Source organism: Zonotrichia leucophrys, chromosome 9 (assembly GCF_028769735.1).
Source record: "Zonotrichia leucophrys gambelii isolate GWCS_2022_RI chromosome 9, RI_Zleu_2.0, whole genome shotgun sequence".
In the NCBI taxonomy this organism is placed as follows: domain Eukaryota; kingdom Metazoa; phylum Chordata; class Aves; order Passeriformes; family Passerellidae; genus Zonotrichia; species Zonotrichia leucophrys.
Window position 1 is genome coordinate 8,025,056 of NC_088179.1, and position 21,668 is coordinate 8,046,723.

General features: G+C 44.0%; 1 protein-coding gene across 1 annotated transcript in view; it reads right to left on the minus strand.

Moving 5' to 3' along the window:
• EPHA4 (EPH receptor A4) overlaps positions 1-21,668 on the minus strand; it is a 104,627-nt gene that overhangs the window by 75,922 nt on the left and 7,037 nt on the right. The gene's annotated exons all lie outside the window — the stretch shown is intronic.

Consider the following 21,668-nt stretch of genomic DNA (forward strand, 5'->3'; position numbering starts at 1 on the left):
GGTCCAGGCAACACAGAGATTTACAGCACAGCTGCTGCTCCAGGAGCACAGGATTTGGCCCAGTTTTGCAATGGACATATCACCTGGTAAAACTTTAAAGTAGGGGTTTTTATGGAGGCAGACATTTAATGAATTCCTTAAGAACTCTTCAAGGGTCCTGCAGAAAGTCTCCCTTTTGATGAGAAGGTAAATTAAATAAAGTCCTGAGGGAACAAAGCCAATGCCAGGCATGACCAAAAATAGCTGTGATAGGTCTCTCCTGTCCCAGCTTAGCAATTGCCAGGCAGCTCCAGGGAGGCTCTCAGCAGACACACCAGTGAGCAGCAGAAATGATGAATTACAAGAGGCTGGCAGGGCCCTCTGACTTGCTCCAGGGGAAGCATCTGGAGTGTGAATCTACCTGCACCAGAGCAAAGCCACCGTGGCTGAAAGCCTGCACGGTGGAGGAGCCTGTTGCTCCGGTGGGAATGGAGCTCACACTCTGGGCACTGCAGGAGGCACAAACCATGGCAGGATAACACAGTTTTGAGACCAGCTCCAGCATGAGGAATGAGCCCACAGCTGAGCCAACTGCTAAAGCAAATGAAGCCTTCTCAGGTGACTGGCTAATGTCACTAATGCTCCCAAGGGGTTTTCTTCCCTCTCTCCATACGGATCCCAGGATGCCAACCCCATCCCCAATGGGGCTTTGTCAGGTTGCCCCAAGCCTCCTGCAGCCCTGGTCACCAGAGCAGGTACCCAGAGAGCACACACAGTCCCCAGGCTGGGATCCAGGTCAGGACACAGCCCAGCCCAGAGAGCCTTCACTCCAGCAATGATGACGCACAAGAAGGAAAGTTTCCCTTCAAATTCCTGCTGGATGTCATACAGCTGCTAATTAGGAGAAAGTGACAAAACAAACACAATTCTGCTTCTTAATCTGGAAAAGCATCTGTATCCAACAAAACTACTGGCAAATAAACTCAACAATAACATTCCATTTCGGCTTGGAGGCCCCCGTGGTTGACACGATAGAGTCATATATTCAAATATATACACAATACTTAAATTAATGCAACATAATAAAGAAATTAATTATGGTATCCATGGAGCTAATTAGAAATGGCCAAAAGCACCACTGACTTGAGTCCAGGCCACAAGAATTTACTGCAGCCAAGAGAAGTGGTGGCAATGCTGGCGCTGGCATGTGACTCACACCTGCCCTGATCACCCTGTGCTCTTCCTGCTATGATAAGATATCAGCTCTTATGAGCACCACCTTATCTGCTCTCACTAAACCATATCAAGGCTTAATTTTGCCTCAACAACTAACAAAATGCTATCACCAACATCCGAATTTTATATAAGATAGCTTAGGAGAGCGAGGTTTCAAAATGCGCTTGACATGGTGATCTTACAGAAGTTAAACAAATTTGATTGGGTATGCAGGACAATCTGTTTCCAGCATATATTTCTCACTTTTCAAGAGATCCCAAAGTCACACAGAGTAACCTCCACTCCCACCTTCAGCCAAGACAGAAGACCTGAAGCAGAAATGGATTTTTTTCCCCATTTTGCTCTCTCCCTCTGTCAACTACCAGTAGGGTCTTCCCAAAATAGAAATACCTTGAAAATTTCATTGTCTTCCTGGTGCTCCTCTGACTGTCAAGTTTCATACAGAGAGGTACCTTACAACTACAGATGGATACTACTCTAGAGCAGCCCCAGCATCCACCTATGGCCACCAGAGCCTTTTCCCCTGTGCCCACCCCACGGAAGGGTTACTTGCACTCTGCTTCTAATCACCAAAACAAAATTCCCAGAAGATTTGTTAGGTTGTTCCAGCAAGGAGTCCTCCAGGGACCACCATCAGCTTGAATTTGCAAGCACTTTGTCACTCGTTTACCAAAATTTTTATTAGACTATTAAAAAGGAGGGCCTGTACTTTCAGAAACTAATGCTCAGCTCAGCATAGCAGTTTTCCATGTTCCTCACTTGTAATTACTTAGCGCTTTCTCTTGCATGCATTCATTAAGAAATATAAATTTAAATAAACAAACCCCAGATTTTCCAGCAGAACCAAACCATTAAATTTGTACATAATCAAAACTCGAGGCAGTTAAGCAGAACAGGAGGAAATGTGCTGGCTGCAATGATTTAGTTATGGCGTGTCTGATGTGCCAAGTTTATTTTCTAGACATAATTTTCCTATGTGGAGGTGCAGCCAAACAGCAGCCACTAATGGATCAGTAAATCTGCACTGTGCCAGGCAGAGCCCCAAATACATGAGATCAGCAACCAACTGGGGAAGAGAGGATTTTTGCTATATTTTATTCCAATGCATTTGCTTAGGTTTTGTGAATGAGACACGTAGGGCTATTTTTGCAGTTGTGCCCAACCCATCATGAGAGATAAGCAATCTTTTATAAGACCCATATGAATCACTTTTTCCAACATTAAATGGATCTTGGTATTGCAAACACTTAGTGACTTTATTCAGGCATGCACCAAAGAAGCCAAGGCCAAAAGACAGAGCAGCTGCTCTGGGATATTAAAAGGTTTCCCAGAAATGCTGTCAAGGAGCAGCCTCAGCATCCAGACACCTCAGTGGTTACCTGAACACTCACAGAGAGCTGCTGCTGACTCATAACCCAATTGCACATGAAATTCTGCAACTGGGGAGCACAGGGCTGCCTCAGAGCTCCCCGCCTTGTTGCGCACACAGAACCCATGACAAAGAGCATTTGCAATTCAGAGCACTCACAGATTCAAGGGCAAAGTTTCCAAGTTTCAGGAATTCACCCTAAGCACAAAGTCTAAATCACGGGTACCAACAGATTGCTTTTTTAGCTTCTACCTGAAGAAAGCAAAGATGAAGGCTATCATTAGATCAGCTTCTTGAGGGGGACTTCCCTGTCAGTGTGTGTTAGAAACTCGTTAAACAAACTGTTCTGCAGTAAATCACATGGAAACGTGAACTCAGCAAATGCCAGAGGCAATGGCAGGCGGATATGAATGACAATCACAAAGGCGTGTCCGGATGCTTGAGGTATGAGCCATGATGAAGTCCCCGTGAAATTTCACCTGCCTGCATTGGGACAAGAGGTTGTGGCCTTCAAAAAAGGAAAAAGAAAAAAACAACGAGGGAAAAAAAAGCACTTGATGTGCTAATTAGAAAGTAAACTCTGTGTCTGAACAGACATCCAAATATTCCAGCCTCAGCAGGGAATAAAACCTAGAGATTGTGGGAATTTGTCTGAACCAGACCTCACTAAATGGCCATGGAAAGGTTGGAGGAAGACAGTGCAAGCCAACAGTTACTGCAAGCACCTCTTTAGTCAGAGGGAAGAACTAATTTTTTTCACATAATCATTCATTTGTACTTATGGGCTTCTAAAATAGATTTAGCAGACCTCTGTTCATCTTCTCTGAGCTGCTTTTGATTCTTAGAAAACACACGGAGCTGATAACAATCCCTGCAAATTTCGAGAAAGAAAAGCAGACAGACACATACCTTAGCTGATTAAATGTTGAACATTAACATCCATTACCATCACCAGCAGCTAGAGATAACTAACAAAGACGAACATGAAATCACATTACTGCATTCAGCAAACCTTCAGAAAATGCTACTTTTCAGAGTCAAAAATAGCATACCTTACCAGCCCAGATTTCATCAGCCCATTCTGTCAGCAGTAAAAGCTGTTTTCTAGGCCAGGCATTTTCCATTAATGCAATCTGATTTGCCATTGCATTTTGAGAAAGCTAAGGTGAATGCGTGATACTGAGAGAGGATGGTCGGTAATCCAAAAATGAAAGCCTGAAACTCCTCATGTAGGGCAAGGTCAAAGAACAGCTGCCCATGGAAACCCCTGCACAGAGAGACTTGCAAACCACATTCTCACTGGTATTCCCAGGAGCTTTGTACTAAGGGTATTTTAAATAAACAGCAACATACATCTCAACAAATGATTTAAAAAAATGTGAAGGTAATGACTTCTCATATGGCTTTACTACTGCTTGCACTTAGAAATATGTCACCTGGGTAGTTTTATCTCCCACATTAGTTGATATCTAAGAAGTTCTGATTATTACTCACACTGTTCTGAGTGTTATATCTGTTCCTAGCAACTGAGAGAGGAAAACAAGCCAAAATAAAACACAATGGTATTTTTGAAGCCACAATGTAATAGCCACGTGGGATAAAATCCTGCCTGCATGCTTCTAAGAACTGTGGTACCATGGAGAATTAGTGATGAAAGAGCTGGTGGAAGTTTTTGATAAAGACAACTACGTCTCATAAGCTACAAGCAAACTAAACAAAAATTAACAAGCTCCATAAAGCAATTAAAATCCAAAGTGTAAAGTAGATGTAATGACTCAAAGCCTGATCACTGCTCTCATAAAACCGCCCTCATAATGCATGGCCTGAGTCTCCTCACCCTGATATCACCATAAAATTAAACAGCAAATTGAAATTCTCATCCTCTGTCAGTGGGGTTTCACAGATAGAAAAGCTGGAAGGCAGGAGAAGCAGGGCCAAGGGCCATGCACTGAGAAGCCTCACAAGAAAGCAGATCTGTGCTCCACAGGATGCCTGGGTTTGGCTTGCCAGAGGCCAGCTATCAGCACTGCACTGTCTGCACCCTGTGTGCTGCTTCATCAATCCCACCCTCCACAGACAATTAAGTGAGCACTGTCACTCACATCCTAGAGGCAAAGCACATCCCTCCTGGCAGTGAGAAAAAGCCTGGAAGGATTCTCCAGTGGGTTAAAAAAAAAAAATTAAACTACCCAAGTCATCCCCACCCCAAACTGCAGAAGGGAACAAACACCATGTAAACCCCTAATTTCTGCATTTTAAACCTGTCTCATTACTGGGTGGACAACACTCCTCTTTGCATCCTGCCCTCTGCACTGCCAATAGAATACTGCTTACAACTCAATGTGATTCAGCCTCAAGAGAACATTCTCATTCTAGACTAGAACCCAGCTGAAAAGTTTCAGAGATGTTGAAACTCAATACAATAAAACAACTGTCCCTGGTCTCCCACATAACAAGGCTTCTTTAGTGTTTCAAATAACCAATACACATTCCATGCATATTTAAACACATCTTTGTATTATTTCTTTATAAAGACAACTTTGGTCCTCACAAAAGAGGCTGTTCATGGTCTTGGGTAATGCAGAGTACATTAATTGGGCAATACCTCACACTTATTTTGGAATGCTCATTCGGAGAGAGCCCAGCTCTCACTGCACCCACTGTCACTTGCTGAATCTTTGGAGGGGTGGCAGTGAACCAGGAACACAACAGCACATTTGTGAGGTGAATTTCAAGCATGCTTGGGCATCACAGTATGACTTGAGCGGGGCCCCAGAACCACCAAAGCTGATGGGTTGAGATTTAACCACCCAGTTTTAGGTGGTAGATGTCATCAGCAGTTTGGGATCAGCTTTTAACTTTGAATGGAGTAAGAGAGTTCAAAAATTAACTAGATAGATACTGGTAGGGGCTATCACCAAGGCTCTGCCAGGAATGAAGCAACTCTTAGTCCCTGCTTATGCAGCTCATATCAAAGTTAACCCTCAAATTAATGATATTAAAGAATCCATACTACATAATAATTTGGGGCACCACCTGCCTGCAGAAAACACAAGCAGCATGTTTAACCAAATGGAACAGTCCATGCAGCACGAACCTCCCCAGCCTGGGTTGGGGCAGAGGAGCTCAAAGCAGTGAGGATTTGCATGGATGCCACTGCACCCCTCCTGCAGCCATTCCCGAGGCTGTGCCCTGAGGAAGGCTGAGGAGGGAAAGTGGAGCCTGGCTGGGGCACCACCCTGCAGCACAGGGAGCTGGAGGCATCAGAGCCGTGCCCTCTGAAGCTGGGATTGCTCAAGGAGCTCCAGGATGGAATGGGGCAGCCCCGGGCTGCCTCTGCAGTGTGCAGGCTGGCCCTGGCTCCCCAGGGCCACTGAGCCCTCTGTGCCTGCCCTGCAGGGGCTGACTCAGCAAGGCTTGGGTGCTCCAGGCTGAGAGCAGCCCGTGGGAAAGGCTTGGCTTAAAGCTCCTCCAGACCCACTCTTTAGCAAAGCCTGTCCATAGCCCCACTCCTTCCCTTCCCATCAGCATTACTGCATCACAACCAGAGTTAGTCAAACCCTTGCTGTCCTCAGCAGTTCCAGTACATCAGTTTGCCACAGTTACTTTGTCCCAGCAAAGCCACCAGTGACATACTGTGACTTGCAATGCTGTCTCCCTTTATGCTTCCTTAGGGCACCCTTACATGGCCTTTCCTCTTTCTCAAAACAAAACTTGGCTAAATCCACACAAAATTAAACACAGAGGACCAGAAAGACCCTTCTTTCCTTTAAAGACTTCGCACTGACAAGTATTTTTGGCAACTGGTGTTTTTTATGAGCTGGGTAATCACCTACAATTCTACAAAAGACTCTGTTCAGGTTCTGATTATTTATGTGCTTCTTTCTTACACAAAAAATGCACTGAAACAGGGAGAAGCTCCCAGAGCCAAGCCCTGCTGCGAGCACCATCCCTGCAGCTCAGGTGAGGGCTCTGGGCACTGCCACCCCTGCTCAGCTGACACATCCTCTCTCTCTGCTAGGCAAACATCACTGCTGACCCCAGCCCTGAAATTCCTGCTACTCCCTCCCTGTTGCAATGGCATTCCCAGCAAGAGCTTTAAATAACAGCCTGGGGTACAAGGAGAGTGACTAACTCTCCACATTTCCAGTCACACACGGTAATCTCCCAACAGCAACAGCACTGACAAGCCCTTCCTGCAATACCCCATTTAGCAGACATATTTTTTTTTTTTTTTCTCTGTGGAAAGATGCTGGTAATCATATCTTAGAGCAATTAGAAACACAAATTGTTTTTGCCCTTTCTCCTGGCAGGCCCTGGCTGGCGGTGCCCTTGAAGAGCAGCCAGGACAGGTAGGGCCAGCTGCTGCTGCAGGGAGCAGGAGGGGCTGAGCCCCAGGGCCAGAGCTCCGCTCAGCCTGCTGGGCTTAGCAGCACTGCTCTGCAAGGCAGGGCTCCGGCACAAAGGCTGGCTCAGGAGCAGACCAAACCAAGCAAGACAGGACGACTTTGAAATGGGGAAGAGCATCCCAGTGGCCAGGGTGGGTGACAAGACACGGTGAGAAGATGCTGCCCTCATTAGGGCTCAGTGTTTTTCAGACAAGGCTCACTGGGGAGCAAAGCACCCACCTCATGTGAGAAAGCGAGCTCCTAATAGAAGGTAAACAGTGGCACTGTAACTTGTCATATTTTATTGCATTGGTATTGCACTCACCCATGAGACCGCTACAATGGTTTTTATGACTCTAAGAAATGCCAGAATGTTTACACTAAAATCAGCATGAGCCCTCAACTAAAAAATGCACTTCCAATTTTATTAAAAACTAGAAACCCGGTGATTTGCTCACATTCACATAATTCAAAGGAGCAGGCCTTCTCTGGCACTTCCCTAAGCTCAGGAGTTTATACTAGCAAACAAAATTAGTGTAGTAGGTTGAAGCTACTCTTTGATCTGCTAAATAAATCCATAGTAAATTCAGGTTCAATTACAGTATTCAAATTTATGACATCCACAGTGCTTTGTGAAGTTAGTGACAAATGCCAGTTTCATATAGAAAACATGTATTAACGTGCACAAGCCACAAAAAAAGGAAAAATCAATTGGCTCTATACAGATGTATCAAAATGTACTTTGACAGTTTTATACAGTGTTTTACGTGCATTTGTCAATACATTTGATTGCAGCTGTAGATACTGTGAACAACTCAGTGTTACAAAGAAATTTTTAGTTTGATACATGGAAAAGTAAAATCTGCTTTACTGATACACCTACATGCATATTCACCAATGCAGTCATTGTTACTGCCAAAATTTCATTTGCATGCAAAATACCTCTGGTGCAAATTACCAATAACATAAGGGAGCCCATGAAATGTTAAAGACTTCAAAGGATGAGAGAAAAACTATTTGCATTTTGGGCCTGATCCAAAGCACATAAAAGTCAAGAGGAATCTTTCCATTGGCCGCAACAGATGTTCTGACTTGAGGAAGTTTTGATGCAAGTCACTGACATAACAGCAGACCAGCAGGACCACAAAATCCACTTTCTAGAGAAACCGAAAGCTACCTTTGCTAAATACTGGTTTAGTGCGTGGCAGTTGTCCCTCAGTTTCTCCCTGGACAATCTCTGCTGCCTTTCCTGCTGTCCCCAGCACATCTTTGTTTGATAGCCCACATTCATTCAGCTTTTACACCTACATTTTCCCCTCTCTTGTTCACAGCTTTTTCTTTCTTGCTTGCTCTGTAGATAAACAACACTATTATGAAGTTATGCAATTCCACCAAAGTGATTTATGAGACAAGTATCTAGGCAGGTCAATACAAAAATTGTCAAAATATGTTTTGATAGATCACTACCTGTAGAGCATCAACTGCTTTCAGTCCTTGAACAACAGCTAGTGAGTCTCATAACAGAGGTAAGCTGCTAGCTGCTGTCATCTCTTTGGGGATAATCAGCTTATTCAATGTTGCTTCAGCAACCTCTGCTCTATTCCGTCAATGTTTTAGGTGCAACTTTTCATATGGCAAGAATGTCATAATGGCTCCTACTCCAGGGCAGAAAAAAACCTGTTCACAGAAAGGACAGGAAACACAGCATGGAAAATGAAAACAAGTGATTGGACTTCAAACAGTGCAGGTACCATGTAGATACATAATAGCATGTTTATTTACATAAACTTGAATGATTTATTCCTTTTAGGAAGAAACATTTTTCCTAGCATGACCCAGTAAAAGAAATTAACTAGTGAAAAGAGCATTTCTCTACCACAAACATTAGCAAATGCTGTATCTATTCTATGTTTGTCACCAGTAAGCAAAAATAAACCCCTACAATAAAACAAACAAAACCAAAACAAAACCAACAAAACAAAAATAACCACCAAAAAACCCAAACAAAGAAAAGTACTAGGACATAATGCACATTTTTCTGCCTCTCTATGCTTCAAAATCATAAGCACTCCTCACATTTCACTGTAAAAGGTTTTATTTCTTGGTTCCTGCAGCTCAGGTAATGATATCATAACTCAAAGGTTCTGCAAGACTCACTATAGCTCTGACCTCATAAACAATTTTAATATCCCTTCCCCACATCCTAACAGATATAGGGCTGCACCTGAGCAGACAATATCTCCTCAGCAGTTACTTGTTTATTCAACTTGTAAGTGAGCACATGTACTCCTCCACATTAAAACCAACCTGGATGCAAAGAGAAGGCTTCCTTTGCCAGAAGGGGAGCATCCTTCAACAGGCTGAGATACATCTGCCAAGTATCCCACAGGAGGGAATGCAAAATCCAGCCAAAATCCAGCGCAGAGCCACAAAGCAAGGAGTGCAGCAGCATTTCTGGTGCACACATCTACTCTGGGCTGCTCTGAGTGCCCAGGAGGCTCCAGAGTGAGGAGAGCAGAGCAAGGAGCCAGGCAGCAGCAGCACTTCTGCTCCTCTTTCCAGGTGAGCCAGGCAGAGCTCTCCATGGCTGCTCCACAGCATCCCTGACATTCTCTATCATGACCACAGCTCAGATGCTCAGAGGGGATAGTAAGGACAGGAAAATGAAGCTGTGAATCTCTTATTTAGGGCCATGATTCACTGGAAAAGCCAGGCCTGTCCAGGATCCCTCTGGCTCCATGAAGGACCGGAACACACACAGAGGGTTATCCAAGACACCTCAAGAAGGTTCTTTTTAGCTGGAAGGAGCTGGTTAAACTGGAAAGCTGAACAGCACAACAAGAGCTCTAGTAGCCAAGAGACCTCTTCAGACTGAAAAAGTTTCTCTTGAGGGAAAGGAGCCAGGAGACAGTATGATCAAATCTCTCTTTCTAGGTCAGACCTCAAGAGCTGCTTTTCACCTGTAAGGCAATGGTGACCCCATAGCAACTGTACAGGAGCACTTTCCACAAGAGACACAGGTAGAAGTGATCTCAGTCAGCCTATTCCCAGCCCCACAGAGGAGAACATGTAGTTAAACCATGCTACTGGATGTCTAACTTATTCTGAAAATCATCTGACACTGAGATTCCCCCACATTCCTGGGCAATCTGCACTGGCACTACAGATCTCAGTAATTTTTTTTTTTCCCCTTGGGCCTGGCCTAATCTTTTGGTTTTGCAATTTACACTCATTTTTTTCTTGCCCTGTTTATCAGCTCTTTACAGCCAAATTCTGTGCACCTCTGGTTAAAGAATAAAGGTGAGAGACATTTCAAGAATATCTTCAATTTTAAGCAACTCCAACCTTTGAACTACTAAAAGTGAGCTGGATAGTAAGCCCTACCATAGGCAGAAGGGATGCCTTAGTCTCTTAAGCCTGCTTAAGGGCTACAAATCCATCAATCAAGCTCTGGACTACTTAGAAAGCCAATGCGTAGTGTTTCAATTATTTGCTTCTGGAGTAAGGCCAAAATAAGCTTGTTGATGTGAATAGGTAAAACAGAATCTATTACTTTCTGAAAAATCTCTTTGAGAAGTGCTCTCAAAAATTTATCTCCCCTTACCTTACCAGGAGGACTTATTTGTTATTGAAAGCCAAGCCTCATGATGCTGAACTCAGAGCAATAAACAATTAATTTTGAGAAATCACAGACTGACTGAAGAGATAGAAGTCAGAATCTAATACAGAAAGAAGGTAAATGTCAAATCAACACTGGGCCACGTCAATAGGACCTCTATAAAGCATCAATAATGATTAATAAATTTGAATTTATGCCATACTTGTGGCTCTTCTGAAGGTTTTTAGATAAAAAACAGCAAGAAGAAAATACCTGGCAGAGGACAGGGGCTATTTTCCAAAAATAGTAATGAGGTCTAACTTTCTATTTCAGTGGCACAACTCATCCATAGCCTCACTATCTGGCTGACAACTTCCCTGGACAAAATCAAATCAGAGCAGTGGCACCAAGCAGGTCCAAGTTCCCAGACTGTGGAAATACTCCTTGGAAACATTAGGAGCCTTTTTCCAATTCCTGCCAACACTCTGGCAGGGGAGAGGAGGAGCTTTCATCCTTTTAATCATAAAGAGTTATAGGTAAATTATCAGAGCATCACACCTCCATATACACTTCATAATTTTTTTATAATGGGCAAATTCTGCCCTCTTCTATACTCTGACAACCCCTAATAGCTCTGAGTGACATAGATATAGTATTTGACCTAATTGCATTTTAAAGCCCAACTAAGGTTCTTGCACTCTAAGCTGAGACAGACAACTTTTTTCCTCCCCACAAGTCCCTGTGACACAACACTTCTGACACATTGCAAATTTCTGAAGCATTATTCCTTGCAAACAAGTATCTTCCTTGTTATTTAGCCAGGCTGAAGGGCAGTTCACTGTCATTTATGGCACAGGCACAGAAAGGAGTGAATAGCAATTACTCAGCATTTGTTAAAGGGAAGGCCTCACCTTTAATAATTGCACAGTCACATTTCTTTCCACAGGGTCAACCAGAACTCCGGAAAGGAGACTTGCTGATTGACACAAATATGTTTGTATTTCAAAGGGCAAACTACAAAGTCAAATAAAAGGCAATGTTTGCACAAGAGTTAACTTTGTCATTCGGCATTCTCAAAGAGCTCAACAATCCCACGGAAAAATGTCTCTCCTTTGCTATGCTACATTTTTGACTCAAACTTTAATACAGGTGTATAGAGAGGTCACATTAGCATTACTGCAAAAGGCTAGCTAAACACACAGCCACAAGAAAGAGGAGTTAGTGGCAACCTTTAAAGAAGCAGAGGAGCACGGTAGGCAGAACCCTTTCCCCCATATCCCCACAGTGAGCTGGGAGCTGCTAAAAGCTCAGCACAAGTTAGAGCAGCAGGGTCCTCTGGTTGCACAAACAGACAAACCAATGCCCAGCCAAACAGGAAAGAGGGTGGGGATCTCCTTTTGCACGCTCTCATACCCCAATTACAGATCATCTTGAATAAAAACACTGCAGAGTCACCGCCTCAGCGCAGCCTAATGGGAAGGAGATGAGATAATAAGGCCACATACTGCTCTTGGGACTGCTCCACTCCTGTTAAGACAAGGGCAGGTCCCTGCAGTGCTGGACCAGCCCAGAGTGCATCTCCACCAGCCTCTGTCCCAGCCAGGGCTGCTCCTGCAAGGTGGACAAGGGCTCCTGCCCCTCTCTGGAGCCACTGTCCTTGGCAGAGCTGTGGCCGTGCTCCTTCCCCTTCTGCTGCTGTGACTGGAGGTGGATTTTGCTCTCTCTTCTCTCCCAAATTAAAGAATCCTAAAGCTACAAATGGGTGCTTTCACAGTGCCCACAACCCTTTGAGCTCACTTTCCCAAGCTATTGGGTGTGTTGAATTCAAGGTTACCCAGTGCATTAATTCTGGGCACATTAAAACTGGGCACCAAGAGCACGTCTTCAAAGAGCCACGGAGAACTTTAAGGTGAATCAACTAAATGGATAAAGGATCTGCACTGGGGTAGATTCAGATGAAAAGGATGGAAACAGTCTTGCAGGTAATTAGTGATGCACCTTCAGTTATACATGCTGACTTCACCCCTTTAGCTGATTGCTTTCAACTTTCTTCCCCACGTAGAGAGGCCTTTGAACCTCAAAGCATGACAAAACTCTACATTATCAGCCAGTTCTGTAGGCATGTGTGCTGCACTAGCACCCACTGAAATGTCATGTCCAGCCTAAACACTTGGATCCAGTATTTCACCTTGTATGGATTTTTGGAAGTAGTCCAAATTTGGGCCAGCCTGACAGAGCAGCACCTGGGAGCAGCAGAAGGAATGGGAACGTGCCATGGGAATGACTGCAGCAACAAACCACAAAAAAAGTTCTTTCACATTAAGTGTAACTATTGCTACTCTAAGATTAAATATTACCTGGAAATTACACTCATTAACTGCAGACTCCTTGATTAATGAGCAGGTGGAGTGCACACAGGGACCTGGTCCTGATTTCAGCTGTCTTATTAGCTCTACCCTGGACACTACTGATCACCACAAAAATAAATGAGGACATCCAAGAACTAATTACGAGTGGACAAAATGTGTCAACCTAATAACTGTGTTAGGGTACTTCAGAGATTAAGGGAAGGCTGGCAGATGTGCAAGATGCAAATTCTGAAGCCACTAAAAAGAAACAGCAAGAGAACTCTGCTATCTTCTGGTACCTCTGGTGAGTGAGACTGCAGGATGCCTCTCAAGAAATAGTCTCCATTTCAGAACAGCTCCAGAGCCATTTGGATTACTGCAGTCATCTTTTTGTTTTAACCGTGGTGGACAGAGGAGGAGCCCCCAGTGCTGCCCCACTCCCAAGGCAGGGGCTGTGTCTCCTCAGGGAGCAGACCTGGGCTCTGCCAAGGCCCAGGGAGGGAGGTGAGCAGAGTCTGGCAGAGAGAGCCAAGGACAGGAGGGAGCAGCCCACACCAGCTCCAGAGGGTGCCCTGCAGGTGTGAGGGCTGCACACAGGCTGGGGCTCACAGGTTCTGGGGAAGCCAGAACCACCTTCTGCAGCTTGGTGGCAAACACAGCTGCACCTGAGCATCTCCTGCTGCACTTCTCCAGCAGCCACTGCCTCCAAGCACCGCTGTGAAACAGGAGGGACTGCCCACATTCCCTTGTTTTAATTGGTGTTTACTTGCCTCTTCAAAAAGCCCAAAGAAACCTTCTACACACAGCAGCTAAGTACAACAAAACTCAAGCATCAAAAGAGGAGTTCAGCCAACTTGTGCCCTACGATTGATCTCCTATTTCTCCCTCCACTTTCCTTCTAATCCTGTTTATAATTACACAAGCTGTCTGATCTTCCCAAAGCTATCAATTCCCTCAAATCCATTTTCAAATCACCATCCTTGAAAGAGCCTGGGCACCAGATCAAGCAGTCTCAGCTTGACACAACCCATGCCGCTATTGACGGCTCCCCCAAAATGCTGGGGTGCAGCTGGCCAGACCCCGAGCAGGGGCTGCCAAGACCCAGCCCCAGCAGAGATCAGGAGAAGAGAAAGTATTGATCCGCTCCTTTTAACATGCTAATTTGCCCAGTGGCTGCTCAGTCATTGCCAGGCTGGACACTTCAAAAGGAAACTGTTTTCAAAGCAGCGATGTCTTTTTCAGCAGCAGAAAAACTTAAACTGGAAACAAATGAATTCAAGCCCCAAATTCGCAGAAGAACTCGCAGGTATTCTTCAGCTCCCCAGACAGAGATGTTTGATGTATGGAAAGACAGACTTGTTAATTAGGGTTATTAAAATGTGGCCTGGCAGAAACCCTCTGGGATTTAAAATAAGAAAATCCATGCCCTCTAAGTGCACTTTAATATAAAGATAGCCTGTATTTGTATCAAAAATATTCAGCCATAACCTCTGGAAGTGTTCCATTGATTCCCCCACACATGCACTTCTTAGGAGAAGAATAAAATGTATTTAAAATTAAATTTCTGCAATTCAATTTCTGTAATTCAGCATCAACACTGGAGAACATTTTGGCCTTTCTTAGCATTGATAATGGGGAGAATAAAGGCAATTGTTCAAACCCTTCAGGCTGCTGGGAACACACAAGGAAGGCCAGACAAAACCCTCGGTGTGCCAGAGACATTATTGAAGTATTTCGGGAAGCAGCAGCGTTATTGACTGACGCCTTTGCTACCAACACTGGCCTTTCAATCACGGGCTAAATGCAAAGTGAGGAATGGATAAAATAGCAGGGCTTAATTAAAGATCTGGGCAAGTACTGAAATATGTTACATTGCACAAGTTTTGCAGGCAGAACAGAAATCAATTCAGTGCTTTGCATCTATGTTTGCGGCTTGCATCATGCTCCTAGGAAAACCTGATATGAGCTATGAAAACCAGGAGTGCTCTCCAAGCTAAGGGAGATAACGAGCTGTAGTTCTGACACACAGTGTATTACCCTGTTTGCAAAGACTGAAGAGCCAAAAACTTGATTTTCCCTTGAAATACATTTTAATTTCCAAATGCAGGAAGAGCTTCAGTCACCAAGCTCAGCGTGCTCCCTCTCCTCTGGACCCTGCCCAGGACAGTCCCAACACACTGAGCCCAGTGCCAGCTACAGCAGCAGCACCAGCTGTGCCCCTCCACACTCAGATGCCCTGGCAAAGGAGGGAATTTGGGATGCTGCTGACCTCTAAGCCCTGGCTGCAGGAGACAAAAAGCTGCAGAGAGAACAGGCAAATGGGGAGAACTGACTATCAGCCTGGCCTTTTCTCTGGAGCAGGCAGCAGCATCACAGCAAACTCATTCACAGAAACAAGGCACGAGGAGATAACACCAGAAAATACAAGCAAAATGGAACTTGCTTCCTTGCCACTAAATTGTCAGCTTTATGGGACTTCATGCTGAACAGTATGAAAAAAAAATCCAATTTGCTTTGAAGCACATTAGTCTAACATCCTAATTATTGTTTACATTGCCATTTGCCTTCTATTAAGAATTGAATAATTACCCAGCGCTCCATAGTTTAAAAATACAAGCAAACAGGATTATCTGGGTAATTAAGACACTGTACTGCAGCTTTGTAGTGTGGCTGTACAAAGCTTTCACACATACAAGCAGAAGCAATAGGTATTGATTGCCTTAGCTCAAATGATGTTTTAAGGATGTGCAAGATGGGTCCCTCGTTAGGAAAAGGTGAGCAAAAACTTCTGACAAGTGAGAAGGGGCAGAAGCTATCTGCACCTTCATCTACATTCAGCCTTCACTGGGGTCTTATCTCAGTCACAGACATCCTGTGTGCCTCTGGGAAAGTTATCCAGGCTTCATGCCTCCATCCTCTGGCTGCTGCAGCTCGGGAGCATCCTTCATCCTCCTCCTCCTCCTGCTCCTGCCCAGGACCTGCCTTTGCCCAGGCTGCTCAAACTGCTGCCTGTCCCAGCCTGAGCTGGCCCCCAGTGAATACAAAGCCCGTTTCCAGCACACCTCTTTCACTGGGTTTGTACAGATCAACTCAACGTTAGAGAGGTTTACACACACCCATCTAAGGGAAGTATAAAAAGCAGACCAGTAAATGGGTTTTTTTCCAGGCATCCATGATTAAATGAGCCAAAGCAAATACCAACTGTATAGCATAGCGTTTTTTTTGCTTTTTTTCCCCCTCCAAACCTTAATAGCCCATCCATATTGTACTTTGAACAGCATGACCTCCCCTTCTGGGTGACTGTTGGGACAAAAGTAAAGTTTTTGCACGTTCCTTTGTTGTTTTAAAGAGCTTTTCCTCCATTTAATTATGCCACCAGGTTTCACACTGAGCAGTTTACTACCCCTGTGAAATTACCTTCAAGTTAAACACTAATTGGACATCCAACAAAAATGAAAACCCCCCACAACCATGTTTTTCCTTCTGGTTTCTTATAGGATGTAGCTCCAACATGATCGGGGTCCCAATTTCATACCACTGATTTATAAAGACACAAAATGAAAACCAGTCCTTTAAAGAAATACAGTACATTCATGCAGCATGTGTTCTAACTTATATCAATAAACCTTTCAACAAATCCATTCTGAACAAGCCTGTGTTTTGGGAGCATTTAATGAGCCTCAGCTTTATTTCAAGCCAAAGGCAATTTTAAGTAAAGTTGAAATAAAGGAAAGTTAAAAAGAAAAGAAAGCCACTAAAACCAAAAATAAAATAAAATATGGGTTCTTGTATAATCATGAGGCTTAAGAAAGCAGAACTTTTCTCACAGATTATTTTCATTCAATAAATAAAGACAGCAGAGCATTTGTGCATGTTTACTTACCCAAGTGCTGGAAGCCCCTTTCCACCACGCTATAACCATGGGCCAAGGCCAGCCCAGCAAAGGAAAGAGCCCTAGCCCAGGCCTGAGCAGGTACTTGGCCCAAAGCATAGGAAATGTCAAATATAATATTGCTTTTTCATGCCTTAAGCGCTCACTTGCAGCCCAGAGGGAATCCCACCTCCCACCTCATCACCTCCCAGCTGAGGCTGCAGCTCCAGGAGGGCTTGGTGACCACTGGTGAACATCTGGAGCAGAGAGAGGACACCCAAGGGCCTGCAGCCCCTCCAGGCACGGGGAGAGGCTCTTGCACACCCAGCCATGGCCTGGGAGGTGGTCAGGCTGTGACACAGCACTGTCACACACACCAGCTGCAAGGGAGCTGCGCAGGGGTGAGAGGGACAGCCAGCCATGGGCAAGACATGAGGAGCACACTGAGCAAATACCACACCGTCTCTTAAACAAAGAGATCAAAAAAAAAAAAATCAAACCAGGATTCATTTGCATAAAATCCAAATCTTTTGAGCTCTGCATAAACAGAAGAAGATTCTGGCTGGCGTTTCCAAAGGAAGCTCTTATCTCCTTTGTGAAATGGGGAAGTGGGTGTGCTGCTTTGCATGAGGGTGTATACAAATGATGGAAATGAGGAATTTGCTGCATGCAAAAGGCAAAGGGGCCGACAGCTGCCAATCCCCATTCACAGGGAGAGCTTCCCTAGTCTCCAGCAGGAGGAAGGAGAAGGGAACCAACATGTTTGCTTCCCAGGGAGGTGAAGCAGGCTCTGAATATTCATAAAATGGCCATTTAGTCATGGGAGTGTTAATTGTCTCTGATTCACAAAACTCTGTGACCTCACCTGCTCCCTGCAACATATGAAAAGGATGTCACATAATGGGAGGAAACCAGATAAGATATTTATCTCACAAGTTTGGGGGGCTTTTTGATGCAGTCTCAAAAGACCTTAGAGTACTGCTGAGCATTTCTTTAATCACTACTCACAAGCACAATAAAGACCAAGCTCAGTGGAGCATATTATTAGACAGATAATAACCCTTACCCAGCCAAGATCTAAATACTGAACCCATCACACACTGGATGAGTTGTCTGGAAAGTTTTGGGTTGCCTTTTTTTTTATCCTAAAAGAACACACAAACCAGAAGATGGGCTGGAAGTCCCACAAAAGACTACCCAGACCTACCATGAATTTCATTACCACCACAAAGCCCATCTGGCTTTGGTTGTGAGGATTGAGCTTTTCACCAGTAACACACAGAATAAGGACCAGATATTGCTACCCTGTGCAACACTAGCAGAAATCTTGTCAGAAATTCAAAAGCTGTGATTGCTTCCTTTTCTCCAAGCAATACATGAAGGGACAATTGTTTGAAAACTGCAACTTGACTTCGGAGGAGGCCAGGCAGAGAAAAGCAGCAGAGCTCCTGCAATAACATTTAAATGCTGATTTTGAAGTGCACCAGGTGGTACAAGAAACTCACAGAGGGAGTAACCCTTGGAAGATCTATTGAGCTACATGAGAACATACCATAACCAAATCAGCAGAGAGAACCAACTAAATTTGGTTCAGACAGACTGTGTTTCAGTATCGCTCCCAGGCCCCGCCTGGAGCTTCCGTCTTCTCGGCTCCTTTTAAAACCTAACATGTTGAGTCTGTGCATTTTCTCCCCTGCCAAAAATAATCAACCTGAAAAAAAATCCTCCTGAAATCTCAAATCTGCACAGTCTTAGTCACCCTTCTGATCACCCTTTTGTGCAGACAGACTGTACATCAGTGCTATTTTGACTAAAATGGGAAAGCACACACAAATTACATTGCTTCCCCACCCTTAAAAAACCCACCATCCAAGAATCTTATCACAGAAAAACATATAATTAGACTGTACACTTCTGATGCAAACTGAACTGCTGCTTTCAATGATCACAGCCACTCTTCAAAGCCTCCAAGATTAAAAGAATCTTATCATTCAAATTATTACTTCTTAGGGATGCTCTTATCAAAGTTCGAAGGAAAATTCTAAAAACAGCAGTGATATGAAACCAGGACTGAGCCATATTTTAAATGACACTGGATTTTCTGCCAATTGGCCAATTCACAACTCAGAAAAAGCAAGTGTAGATGAAGACAAAGCTGTTGGCTCTCATAACCTTTACAATATCACAGTAAAAATCTCAACTGTCTCACATATTTATACTAAATGGCAGGTCTAAAATTGAGATTTGTAATTTCACAGCATCAAAATCATCACAGATGGCTACAGTCTATTGCTTCTTTAATCTGTCTTTTCTCCCTTCCTGCTTGTTTTCCCCCCTCCTCCTTTGAGTTAGAAAGATATGTGTTTTATCATAAGGAAATCGTAACTAAATCCAAACCACATTTTATTAATGTGTAACAAAACAATTTACATAACAATGATGTCTACAAGTGAAGTTTAAATTTATGTCTCAGCTTTGCCCTAAAGCACTAATTGCTTTAGTCTTGAGATGTCTATTCCACTATTTGGGATAGTCATCTTCCATCAACAATATTCCACATTCATATTCTCCTAAATGGACAGCCACTAACACAGAACATTTGAGGGAGAATAAACAGTAGTAGAAACAGCAAATTGGAATTTATTTTGGCACCTAATTCACAGCTACAAGTTCATTTGCAAGCAAAGAATCAGAGCTCACCTAAAACTTTTACACATCAGGACCAATTTTGCAGAACTAGTGCCATGACACACCTGTGAAGCTTCCCAAATAAATATGGATTTAGTACTTAGCTCCTTTTCCTTCCTGTTCCAGGTTTTTGCATATATACATAAACACACACTTATGGATAGAAAATCATCATCAATAAAATTAACTGGGATAAAAAAGCAGTCAGAGAAAGGACAGCTTTTTGTCATCATATTCAAACACCTCCATACCACCAACACAATTTTTTAAAAATCCCATTTGAGGTCAGAAAGTCATTAACTCCCACTACAAGAACTTTAGATGTGAAAAGGCTTTCCATTATGCTTCCCACACACACATCAGAAATTAGGCAAAAGAATCTCAAGGAAAATGAAGTATTTTAAAAATTGGGAGGGCGAGTGAACTTGAAGCAGCTTGCAGGACAACCCAAAGGCCAGCTGGTCTGTCCCAGCCCTGTGTGCAGGGAGCAGCTCCCAGGGGAGGACCAGGAGCTCCAGCACAGACTGGGCATCTCCCAACAAGTGCAAAGCCCCAGGCCACTGGCCCAAACTATTCCTGCCCACTGAGCTTTTGTTAAACATTTAAGATCTTAATCAATCCTCACTCTGACCCTAGCATCACAGGGGAAGATGGATGAGGAAACGGACAACCTCTGACCTTTCCTTGTATTTGTCCTGCCACAGTCAACCTATTGAAAAACAATTGGGGTGGAACCTGCTCACAGCTCCCGTCCCAGACCAGCGCCCTTTCACAGCCTTTCCCAAACTCAAAGTCCCTTCCCCTGCCCCCTGTCCTCTGTATCAAAACCACAGGAATCCTCCTCACTTCATCCTCCTCCTCCCCTCCAAAAACCTGTCAGAGCAGAACATTAGCTCAACGATTAACTTAAGAGTGGAAAGAAAAGGGGAAACCTCATTCAGTAGTGTCAAAGGCCAAAGTGCTTTAACAGCCTCACTGGAAACTGGAGAGAAGCTGCACAGTTCTGGTGAGCTTCATGAATTCATCAGGAGGAGCTTCCCAGTTAACTGTTCTGGCTGGAGAATGGCAAGTGTGAGAAAAGGAAACCACAAGTAACAGCTGATGAAATGAGTTCAGCACTTTCAATTATGTGCTGGCTGGAACGCTCTCAAAATGACGAGCACAGGCCAACTTCACTCTGGAGAGCCCAAGAGACAGAACATTTCTAACACCTTTGTCAATATGGCATCACCTGATCTCCCTTTTAATTGGGAAATGGAGAATTGGGTTTCCTGAGCCCAAACGTCCCCAGATGCAGCTGAGAGCCTTTAGATAAGCTGGCAATCATCCCCAAGTTCTAGTCCAACAGTACAAAAATGAACTTAAAAAGCATGTCCCCATAACCACTGCCCATCAGCAAAACCTCAAGAGATTTCCCCCAAACAACACAAGATTTGTTGGACAATTAGCTCACCACATCTGGGCCACTGACACTGAAAAATGGAAGATCTGTCTCAGTCAGAGTGACCCAGTACTGACCTAATAGGCTTTGGGAAAAGGTGGAATCATCTCTGTGCAATAAACCCATAAATGCTTCCCCACTTCACTTCCTCCCCTCACAGCCCAGGCTGGTAAGGTGTCAGGAAGCTTTGATCAGAAGTTATTGAGCTGTGAGAGATTAACAGCATCTCCCCAGCCACCAATGGCTCCCCCAGCAGCACCCAGGCAGTGCCACAGCCACAGGTTCACATACTGGGTGACAAACAGGCTTTTGAGTTTCCATCTCACAGGATGGAAAAACCAACAAGAAAAAACGGCATTTCACCCCAGACAGGATGGCCTGTCATGGTGCAGCTCATCTTTCAGTCCTCTGTAAATTCAGCCCATGGCAGTTTTGTTGCCACTATGCCCCATTAGGCTTCTCTCATAGAGCAAAAACTCAGGAAATAAAGGCTGAAGTTCACACATAGCAGTTCTTTCCTACCAAAATATAATTTCAATGCATAATAACGAGCTTCATATTGACTGTAAAATTACTATTTAAAAGAAATCAAGTAGGACATTAAAAAGACACCATTCTCTCAGGAATCCATCACAAAACCAGCCAGTTACTTGCTTTGCTAACTTGTTCTCAGTCTCAAGATGATAAAAATGCTCTAGTAAAAAACACCAAGAAGATGCAGCAACTCCAAAGAACATTCTCTAAAAACAT